This window comes from Diabrotica virgifera, chromosome 2, assembly GCF_917563875.1.
Source record: "Diabrotica virgifera virgifera chromosome 2, PGI_DIABVI_V3a".
Lineage (NCBI taxonomy): Eukaryota > Metazoa > Arthropoda > Insecta > Coleoptera > Chrysomelidae > Diabrotica > Diabrotica virgifera.
This window is the reverse complement of record NC_065444.1, coordinates 73,563,417-73,575,243: the sequence shown is the minus strand read 5'-3', so window position 1 is coordinate 73,575,243 and position 11,827 is coordinate 73,563,417. Positions and strand designations below refer to the sequence as shown.

The 11,827-nt window shown below is 34.2% G+C and overlaps 1 protein-coding gene across 4 annotated transcripts in view; it reads right to left on the bottom strand.

The window, feature by feature from the left end:
* Positions 1-11,827, bottom strand: part of LOC114329471 (E3 ubiquitin-protein ligase Topors-like) — a 70,850-nt gene that overhangs the window by 2,619 nt on the left and 56,404 nt on the right. The gene's annotated exons all lie outside the window — the stretch shown is intronic.

Sequence of the window (11,827 nt, the reverse complement as noted above, 5' to 3'; positions counted from 1 at the left end):
AATCAATCATCACGGTGCTGCAGCCCTTGAAGGGTCTCGACCTTCTCAAGCTTTCTGCTCCATTCTTCTCTATCCCTTGCTTGAGGGTTTCCAGTTGGCAGAAATTTGATGTTTGCCTTTTTATCATATTCAATTCTGGGTCCCTGGCTACAAGTCCTGCTCACTACAGACGGTTTCACTTGATTATGGTGCTAATAACGTTTCCTCCAATGTTATGTTTGTACAATTATCTATAGTCTGTCCCACCTTGACTTTACAGTATAAGTGCTTATGACCAACAGTGATGCCAAATTTTATCAGAAACAGGATTTAAGCAACTTTACTTTTTTCTATAGGATAACTATAAATAACTTAGGAATTAATATTATTGACATTTTGTGGCTGTCAGGGGTTCTAAAACATTTTTTGTTTCGACAAATACCTTTATGTGAATAAATTAAAAATAATTTTGTTTTAAGCGCATAAATATGTTAAACTTTAATAAATACGTAAGTACCTACATAAATAATTAAAATGTATTTAAACTATGTATTTTAGAATAACACTAAACTGCAATTGCAATCCAAATTTTCCAAATAAGCAATGAGTTACTCAATACTATGTTATCAGTAATAATTATAAGCGTATTTAATATTCTTTGTTATAATTTAATTTAGGTGAACTGTTTCCATCTTAATAATGCCCAAGCCAACAAAAAACTCTCCGTTCACTTTGAAAACAGACTACTCGCTCATAACTCAACACCAAAATATCTTGGAGTGACTCTTGACAGAACCTTAAGTTTTAAGGAACACCTACAAAGAACGGCAGAAAAACTGAAGACGCGAAATAATATAATCCAAAAGCTATGTGGCACCACATGGGGGTCCTCAGCCTCCGTACTCAGATCATCCGCTCTCGGACTCGTATACTCGGCGGCTGAATATGCTTCGCCGGTATGGCTCAATAGCAAACACACGAAGATCATTGACACCCAATTAAACCAGACAATGCGAATGATCTCAGGTACAATTCGACCAACACCGAACTATTGGCTTCCCATTCTGAGTCACATTCCTCCGCCTAAACTAAGAAGAAGTCATTCTCTTCTCAGAGAATATCGAAAAATCGAGGCTAACCATCAACTACCCATCCACCATGATAAGCTTGATATCGAAATGAAAAGACTGCGCTCCAGATATCCCCCATTGTTAAGGGCCACCTCCCTACATCAGGAACATTTCGACCTCACCAACGCTTGGAGAAGACAATGGGAGAGCGACTCACCACAGGAATCACACCAAATGGCCTGTATCGATCAGAAACCGCCAGGCTTTGAACTGCCCCGCAATACATGGACGGCGCTGAACAGAATAAGGACAGGGACCGGTAGATGTGCTGACAGCTTGCATAGATGGGGAAAGGCCCTTACTCCTGAGTGTGATTGTGGTGCGCAACGGCAGACCATCCGCCACATTATTGAGGAATGCCCCCGAAGGCGATACCCTGGAGTTTTCGATGAGTTCCTGAATGCGACCGAAAATGTTTTACAGTATATTAATACATTAGATGTTCGTTTGTGATACTTCATGTAGTGTTTTATATACTTTTTTTTTAAATTATGTGTTCTTGTTGTATCTATGCCATACGATAAATAAATAATTAGGTGAACTGACCATCAACAATTATAATTTATTTATTCTCAACTGTAGGACAGTATAAAACTTTACTTAAACATGGCTGACAATCTATTTTATATTTTTCTTGACATTACTTCAGAACTGTCTATACATACTGTCAATACATAAATTAACAACCGCAGAACAACATCCACTTTTAATGTTGGATATTTTAACATTCTTTACCAAAAAAACTTATTACACATATCGATTATAAAATTGCTGATTACTTTTCGAAAATGATTATCACTCACAAAAAACAATGAAAAATATTGTTTTACTACAATGCTATTGACTGTAACAAATTAGTTTTAATTTAACATTTTTATGGCCCTACATTTTTAGGACCCTGGTAATGTTCGATTTAAAATTCTTTTGAAGAAAATCGGCATCGCCGCGCTAAAATTCCCATAAGGATTGCATTACCGTATGTTCGTGTACTGTAAAGTCAAGGAGGGACAGACATTAGTTTACAGTTAAATCTACGCATCCATATTCCGTTTACACAGACCGCTTCGAATATTTTGCGTAATACCTTTTTTTCAAAAATCGTTACGGATGATTTTTCGATTTTGTCTCTGATCCATATGTGACAATGAGAACAGAGCAGGTAGGTCGCGGTGGAGGTTTAACGCGATGCCATACAGGAGGTTTACATCGATGCTTTTGAAAATAAAATGAGTTTGTTTTACATGGATGGCTACTGTGCGGCCTACAAGGATGCTTCCCTGTGATTGGTCCGTTCGAAGCCAAGTTGCCATTAACTGCGTTGTTTTATTTTCAAAAGCATCGATGTAAACCTCCTGTATGGCATCGCGTTAAACCTCCACCGCGACTTACCTGCTCTGTTCCCATTGTCACATATGGATCAGAGACAAAATCGAAAAATCATCCGTAACGATTTTTGAAAAAAAGGTATTACGCAAAATATTCGAAGCGGTCTGTGTAAACGGAATATGGATGCGTAGATTTAACTGCGCTATCTGAGTTGATACTTTTTATAATATAATCCCTTTTTTGTATTCAGTTTATTTTTGAATTTCTAAAGTAATTAAATTCAGTAAATTTTTGAAATATGAAGGAGGATCTGATTATTTACAGCTGACATTTCATCACTATCATCACTTGACTGACACAACATCGCAAAAGCACAGTCCTTTTGTCATTCAAATTTCATTAAAGTACTTCACTTGATAGTGGTTCTAGCTCGAGTGACAGCGCAGGTGACCTCCTTGCTATGTGCTGTCGACATCGACCGCGACTTAACTAGTAGCATCCACCTCGACCCACTTGTTCTGTTCTTACCCTAAGTGTTCTATATAGTCTTATGTGAGTTTCTGAGACAAACGTTTGACAGCTAAATATTTTGATACACCATGAGAACTATTTGCAATTATGATCCGCCTTTTTATTTCCTCTGGTGTGCAATTATTGAGGTCAGCTTATTAACAGTTTATGCTACAGCGGCAGATAAAAAGGAAAACAGGTTCTCTTCGCCCAGACAAGGCCCAGTGTCACAACGTCCACCACAACTTAGAGTTGCTCTTCCGCGCCTTGCTCCAGTGACTAAGTGACTGTTTGCACACTTAAAAAGATACTCAAGGGTCAGAAATTTTAATCAAATGAGGAAGTTATTGCTGAAAATAAATAACGTATTTTAAAGCAAAAGACATTTTTTTGCAACGACGGCTCCGAGTTGTCAGACAAGCTTTTAAATTATTTTATCACTATAGAGAAGGAGTCAATGTTGAACAATTTGAACTGCACCTAAATGATACTATTGTTTTATAACTTAGAATAGGGAACTTGCAAAAAATTTTAAATTCGAAAAAAATGTTATAAATTACAACAGAACATAATTTAAAACATATATCAAAAATAAAAAAGTTGTTTTCGTGTCCGTTTGGCCCCTAAAGACGATTCTAAATTCAAAATTAAAGCAGCTAGCCCAAAACGCGTCGTGACGTCATATGGGTTATATGTTTACATTCTGCACCAACAAAGTAAACAAAATTGTATATAATTTTAAATTATACATTATAAACGTCAGTAGAAAATACAGTTATGTGACGTCACAAGTGTTTTTGATCATTTGAACTATTTTAAATACAAAACTTGTACTTTTACAAAATGGCACTAAACAACACTTATAGCGTTGACTGATAAATTATACTGGAAGATACGAAACTAAATGAGCGTTTATGTACGACACCAGTGGTTTTAGAAATAGATGGCGTTAGCAGCTTTCTAGGTACGGGATTGAATTTACCTGAGACAACGATGAGACGTATTCAGATAGCTTTGGTTATCGGAATTTGGGGTCGGTCGGGTCGATCGGATTATAATAAAAATTATTTATTTCATTTGATGCATTTAAATTTGAGTTCTTATTCAACGATAACAATGGCAATCTTTAAAATAATTATTATTAGAGTGTACCTATGTATTACTTTTTAAACTCGTTTTTAAATTAGCAAGAATAATTGTAGTTGTAATTTGTCTTTTAATTTGAATTCTTGAAACAAATCATTGAATATTCTAAAGTTTATTTAATAATTTTATATAATATATATAATAATATAATTTATTTAATAAAAAAATTATTTAACGAGAAAAATACTCACTGGGTGATTTTAGATATTGTATTTCTTATTTGCCTCATAATCTCGATAAAAAATTAGGTAGTTATTTTCGTTAATTACAGTCTCTTATGATGATTGTATATTTTGTTTGGAGATATTGCAACCGTATTTACTTAAATAAAATTGACTTAGTTACCCGCTCGGCCACTTTAAACTCTTCGAGAGAAAAATGGTAAGGACTCGTAAATTGTTGCAATCGCGATTTCCTACAATTTCTTCCAAGTTTTTTCGTGCGGTCGATATTTTCCGAGTTAGGGGGAAAATAGTGACTAAGTATAATTATTGAATTAAAAATGAATAACCATTTTCAATTTCGTTGCAAAACGAAAATACAGCCGAACCATATTCTAGTCCAATCAGAGAGTGCTGCAAGCACCTCTACCGGTTTCGAAACTTATTAGTCTCTCATCAGGAGGCACATATGCTGCTCTCCCTGATCCAACCAAAACAAACCCCAGCGTGCAGTCCCGGATTGCAACGAACGAAATGGCATAGATGCCCTAGCGGCAACTGCTACCAAAAATACTAGTTTTCACTCTAATGGCATATAAAACAACATAATGCTATTCTACATCCCACCAGAATGAAAACAATGGGAACCTTCTCTGGTTACACCTCCGAGGCTTCTACAATTTGCAAGCCATACGGATGCTGAGACTAAGGAAGATGAGGGAATTCTACAATTTACAATTCACGTCCCATCTGCTCAGCGCGGTAAAGTTCCAACGAGAATGGTTCCCTTCATACTCCACACAGAGTTTTTTTATAATTATTGAATTATTTATTATTAACTTTACTTCTGGGGTATTGGTGCCGTGTATTTCTGCGTAGGCGTCCACCGTGCATTGTATTGTCAGGTGAGATATTAGATACATTCACGATTACATTATTCTATTAAGAGTAATTTCATTAATATCATTTGGCGAATATTACCCAGCCATGACATCTTTTTCTAGACCTCTCTTACCCTCTATGTTTCCTTCGAGTTCCAGTTGCCGACAAGTATATCGTTCTCCTCGCAATATGTCCCTAAGTACGTCCATGATATTTTAAGCATTCGGTGCAGGTACCTCATTTCAAATACTTCAAGTTTGTTAGTGGAGCTGGCCTTTATTATCCATGCTTTCATTCCATACAAGAGAACAAGCCAAACGTAACACTTTAGCGTATCTCAGGTTGAAACCCAAATTTCAGTGAACAGTCATAAGAGTTTGGAAGTCGACATCCCATTGTTTATAAAAAATATTTTTCATTAAGTTGAGCCCGTTTGAGCTGACAGTCGGAGTAAGTGTATATTGTCTTACCAAGATAGACGATTATCCAGTTTTATTCCCAAGAAGCTAATCAATTCTGAATAATTTATTGTAAACTCTTTAGGAACTACTTATTAACTTTTGTCCTCAGAACGAATTTCGAATAAACAATACGTTCTTCAGACACAAAGATCAACAAAAATATACATTCAAAAATACAAGAGCACACAGATCCGATATTGATTATATATTGACAAACAGAAACATCCATCATTCTCAAGTACCAGACATAAGATGTTTAAGTGCAGCTAATATTGGAAGTGATCACAACCTAGTACTTGGAAAAATCGGAACACATCTACAAAGAAAAAAACAGGAAAAAAGACCCTATTGAATGTGAGACAAGAATAAAGGTAGAACAGCTACAAGACTTGTCAACACGAGATCTATACCAGAGAAGACTGCAAAAAGTACTGAACGAAAACTACATAACACTAGATGAAGACATAGAAGAAAGGTTGAGGAAGATTAGAGATAATATCAAAATGGCAGCAACGGACGCACTTGGAGAACGTAAGATAAGTAAACATATACGAAAGAAAAGGAGAACACCATGAATCTGTGAAGAAATAAAAATAAAATGCCAAGAATAAAAGAACGAGACAAACATATGAAGAATATAAAAGAGTTTGAAATGAGTTAAACTCAATAGTAAGAAGGAAGATAGCTTCATATTTTACTTGTAAGAATGTTATTTTATATATTTTATGTTTTGTCAATTTTGTTACACTGTGAATATTGTATTATACACATTGATGTTTTTTTATATACTGAATTCTGTATTGACGTATCCTATACATTTATTTTGAATGTCTTAAAGGATCAATAAAGTATGACTATGACTATGAAGAAAGCAGAACGTTGGTAAGCATTTTCAAAAGAGATGGAGCACGACTTATACGGGATGCAAAAGGAAATGTGGAAAATGATAAGAGGTCAAACAGCAGAGATGAAGGGATTGATAGAAGTAAAACATATTGATACAAATACATGGACAACTTACCTAGAAAACCTGTATCAAACAGCTAATCATGAAGAACTGGAAAACCAGGATTAGAATCGGATGAGCAAACAGAAACTAAAGAGGAAGATATAACGAACGCCTTAAAACAGATGAAAAATCGAAACGCACCAGGGAAAGATGGAATAGCTAATGAACTTTTAAAATATGGAGGAGAGAGACTTCACAAAGAACTGAATATTCTGATAAGTAAAATAATAAATACAGGAAGAATTCCAGAAGAATGGAGTACCACTCAGATCTTAGCGTTATTTAAGGAAAGTGATAGGGCAGACCCCAGTAATTATAGAGGGATAAATTTACGGAGCGCTATTTATACTGAAACTCACAACAAAAATACTGATGAAGAAAATAATGGCGAGCATAAATATATCGGTTGAACAACAAGGATTTAGAAGTGGAAGATCATAACGATGCAGTTTTTGTGATAAGACAAATAGCAGAGAAATCATTAGAATATAACAAGCGAGGGTTTTTCTGTTTTATATACCTAGAGAAAGCGTTTGATAGAATACAATTAAAAGATATGATACACCTACTATATGACAAAAATTTACCACTGGATATTATAAAACTGATAGAAAACATTTATGTACGAAATAAAATAGAAATGAAAGTCAATGGAATAATAACAGAACCCATATAGAAGCAAACACAGGAATTAAGCAAGGAGATTCACTAAGCCCTCTACTGTTTATCATAACGCTGGATGCAATAATAAAACAAGTGAAGAAAAAAAGAGTGTAAAAAATGGGCGATAAAGAGATAAAAATACTCTGTTACGCTGATAACACCGTGTTAGTAGCAGAGTGCGAAGACGATCTACAAAGATTACTGTACGAATTCAACATTAACGCAAAAGAAATGAATATGAAAATAGCCCAAAAAACAAAAAGCTTAGTAATATCCAAAGAACCAATAAGATGCAAATTGGACTTAGACAATAAAAGTAAATACCTAGGAATTAATCTATCAGCCGACAATAATATCGAAAAAGAGGTTAAAGACTAATAATTAAAGCCAGTAGAACGGCCGGATGCCTAAACGACACAATTTGGAAAAACAAACACCTTAGAGTGGAAACAAAGGACCGAATATATAAGTCATTTGACTGAAGTTATTAGACCAGTTATGACTTACACTGCCGCAACAGGACCAGATGCAAGCAAAACACAAAGACGTCTGGAGACCAACAAAATGAAGATCTTAAGAAGGATTGCTGGAAAAGGACTACAGGACAGGGTAAGAAGTGAGGAAATCAGATGCATATGTGATGTAGACAATATAAATACCTGGGTAAAGAATAGAAAAGAAGAGTGGAATCAACACATAAGCAGGATGTCTAAATCAAGAATAGTAAGAATAGCCAGGGACAAGTCACCGTTAGGCCGAAGAAGTATAGGACGCCCAATGAAAAGAGGGGGAATGACAATTTAGAGACAGAATGAAAGGCACCGTTGAAGAAAAACAGGCAGTACTGCCTATATAAAAGAAAAAGTAGAAGAAGAAATTCTTTAGGTAGATTTTTGGTAGTATAATGTGCTTCTGTGGAGTTTTACTGAAGATTATTGTTTCCGTTTTGGTGGGAGAAAATTCTAGGCCAGTAGTGTTTGACCAATTCTCTAATTTCTAAATGACTAGTGGGTTAAGTGATTTAGCGATGTCATTGATGGCAATAAGGAAAAGTGCAACGAGTAGACCATTGAGGAATGTCGTTTAATTGGATTTTTGAGTCTAAAAGAACGTTGTCTATTCGAATAAGTTTCGTCTATATAGGAAATTACTAATAAATTTTATATTTCCTGGAATTGACCAACTTAATAGAATTCTTATATCTAATCCCCAAATGGCACGCGTTATAAAATATAATAAAAGAAAGCCATAAGCCAAACATACTTGATCACATCCAAATGACCCATGAATTAGAGATTCAATATCCACTAGGTTGTCTAATGTAGATGTGGACTTTCTAAATCCACTTTGTATAAGGCTAGGTAGCTATAATATCAATAAGTGTAATACTATCTAATATCTATCAAGTGGATAAACTGACTAATTGTAGCAAGTTTTGTTCTATTGAGTTTTTTCACTAAGCTTATACTTTTCGAGTTATTTGCGAGTGAATATGTTCGTTTTTTAACAAAAAATAACACGTTTTTAGACGGTTTTACGCAAATAACACAATAAGTAAGTATTTTATCGAAAAAGTATTCAAGAAAAATATAGTTTATAAAAAAGTAAAAAAAAATGCCTGTATAAAGTCTTTATAATCAGTAGAAGCAGAGTTGTAGCTAATGAAAAGTAAGTTCTTATTCGTCAAATTCCAAATCGAATATTTGAACGTGAAATAACCAAAAAATGAATCACATTTCTGGGAAAACTCATCACAACTTTTTTAAAGTGTTTAAAAAAGCTTTGTTTTTGTTTTTAAAAAAGTTTCTAGCATTAAAGTAAGCACGTTACGCTGAAAATAAAGTTGGTCCTTTTTTGTAAAAGATAGCTTTAAAAAAGCGTGAAAATTACCCTGTAAAAGGGAACTTACATAAAATTTTTATTTCGAAAGAGATGCTATAAATTTGGTATAAATCACAACAGAACACGATTTAAAAAGAAAAAAAGTTGTTTGTGTTTTTCGTTTGGCCCCTCAAGACGAATAAAATCAAATTATTATTACCGCTTCACAAATGACTTTACTTATGTATTGTTTATAATATGATCTGTAAGTTTTATCGTAAATTTAGTTTTACAGTATTTTTTTTATTAAAAAAATGCCTTTTTTTTTAAATAACTTTCTAATTATCAGTGATACGAAATATCCCAAAGTGTAAAGGTTTTGCTTTTCTAAATATTTTGTTTTTCTGTAATACAAAAATTGGTTAAGATATGGCTGTTCCGAATTTGCATACTCGTGATTAGTGACTCATTGAAGCCCTTTTAACTACAGCCTTTCAAAAATAAGCATTTTGAACCGATGAAACTTACAGATCCTCTATAAGCATACATAAGCAAAGTAACTTATGAAGCGCTACTGATTATTTCATTTGAGGTGCTAATTAGGAGGTGATTTTTAAATTTTTTTTACAAAAAAAGGGGATCAACTTTATTTTGTGCGCAACTTGTTTACTTCTGATACTAGAAACTCAAAAAAAATAAAGCTGTTTTTAAACTCTTTACAAAAGTTATGATGAGTTTTCCACGAAAAGTTCTTAATTTTTTGGTTATTTCAAGTAGAAATATTCAATTTTGAATTGACAAATAATAAGAACCTACTTTTCATTAGCTACAACAGTTTTTACTGGATCTACGACTTTATATTGTCTCCGATTTCTCACCCCTTAATGTTTGCTCTACAGTTATTAATGCGGAACTATCGGATCATGAAGCAGTATATATGAAATTTAACATCTTCAGCAAACCCTCCTCGAAAACCAGACGTTTAGGTAGGATTTTTTCCGCTCGGAATTTTCATAAATTTCAAAATTTATGTTTAACTTCTGACTGGCATTTTCCTTCTACGGACGTGGACTATAATTTCAGTGATTTTTTGGAGAAGCTTGTATGTATCTTCAATAAGGCATTTCCTTTAATTACGATTAAGCCAAAACATCGAAAACCGTGGGTTACGAAAGGTATCCGCATATCAGCCAAGAATATGCGTTCACTACTTTATATCAAGAAATTTACTACCAACGTCTCTGTCACTCAATATATCACCAATTACAGAGTCACATACCTAAAACTCATCAAATCAGCTAAAAAAGCCTACTATCAAAATCGTCTGGGAAGCTCCAAAAGTGTTGCAAAAGAAACTTGGTCCATAATAAACGATCTTCGAAATAAAACCCACGCAGCTCAAACATTTGCCCTTCCAAACCCTGAAAATCTAAACGAATACTTCATTAACGTGGGTAAAAATATAACATCAACTATTCAGTCTCAACAAGATCCCATTTCCTATCTCCCTAATTCAGAAATTGTCTCGAATTCATTCTTTATAAGACCAATCTATAAATCTGAATTAATCCAAACGATCAATAGTATCAAAAGCAAATCATCTTGTAGTACTGATGGACTATCCATAAAAATCTTCTCAAAGCTCACAGATAATGTGTTAGAACTCCTCGTGTCACTAATTAATGATTCCTTTGAAAACGGTAAATTTCCAGAGTGCCTAAAGACAGCCATTATTATTCCTCTTCATAAAGGTGGCGAAAAATCTAATGCCTGCAACTATAGACCTATTGCCCTACTACCGGTACTCTCCAAAATTATTGAGAGGCTCATAAAAACCCGACTTATGTCCTTTCTCTTTGATAACAATATTTTATCACAAAATCAGTTCGGCTTCTTAACTAATAAATGTACAACTGATGCCATGTTTTCTGCACTTCACGAGGTTTACCAAGCACTAAACAATAATCTTTATACTGCCACTGTTTTCTGTGACTATTCCAAAGCTTTTGATTGTGTAAATCACAACATTTTGATTAAAAAACTTAATTACTATGGAATTTGAGGTATTTCTTTGAATTGGTTCAAATCTTACTTAGATAATAGGAAACAATTGGTTAGAGCAAATGATACTGACTCTAGTCTCAAAAACATTATATGTGGAGTACCACAAGGTTCAGTATTGGGTCCTCTACTTTTCCTGATCTTTATAAATGACATCACTAATTTAAAAATCGATGGAAAAATTTTTCTTTTTGCTGATGATACCAGTATCACTTGGAGCAACTCAACTATTGCAACTCTTCATGCAACTATAACTTCTGATCTTCTTACGATAAAAACCTGGTCTGACTCTAATTTACTCTCCTTTAACGTGGATAAAACGGTAGCATTATCATATAAAGGTGCTCTTCAACCCCTGCTTGTAAATAGCAACCAGATCTCTACCGTTGATTCTGTAAAATTTCTTGGTATTCTTTTAGACAGCAACCTCAAATGGTCCCTTCATATCGATTTGTTAAGTAAGAAACTCGCCTCGGCCTGCTATGCCATAAGATCTGTTTCGAAGGAACTCAATTTAGCATCTTCTAAAATAACATATTTTTCTTTATTCGAGTCTCATCTTCGATATGGTCTTCCTTTTTGGGGATCTAGTACAGCTGCCCAATTTGATGTTATTTTCAAATTACAAAAAAGAGCAATAAGATATCTGTTTGGCCTCAGAAGAACAACCCATTGCAG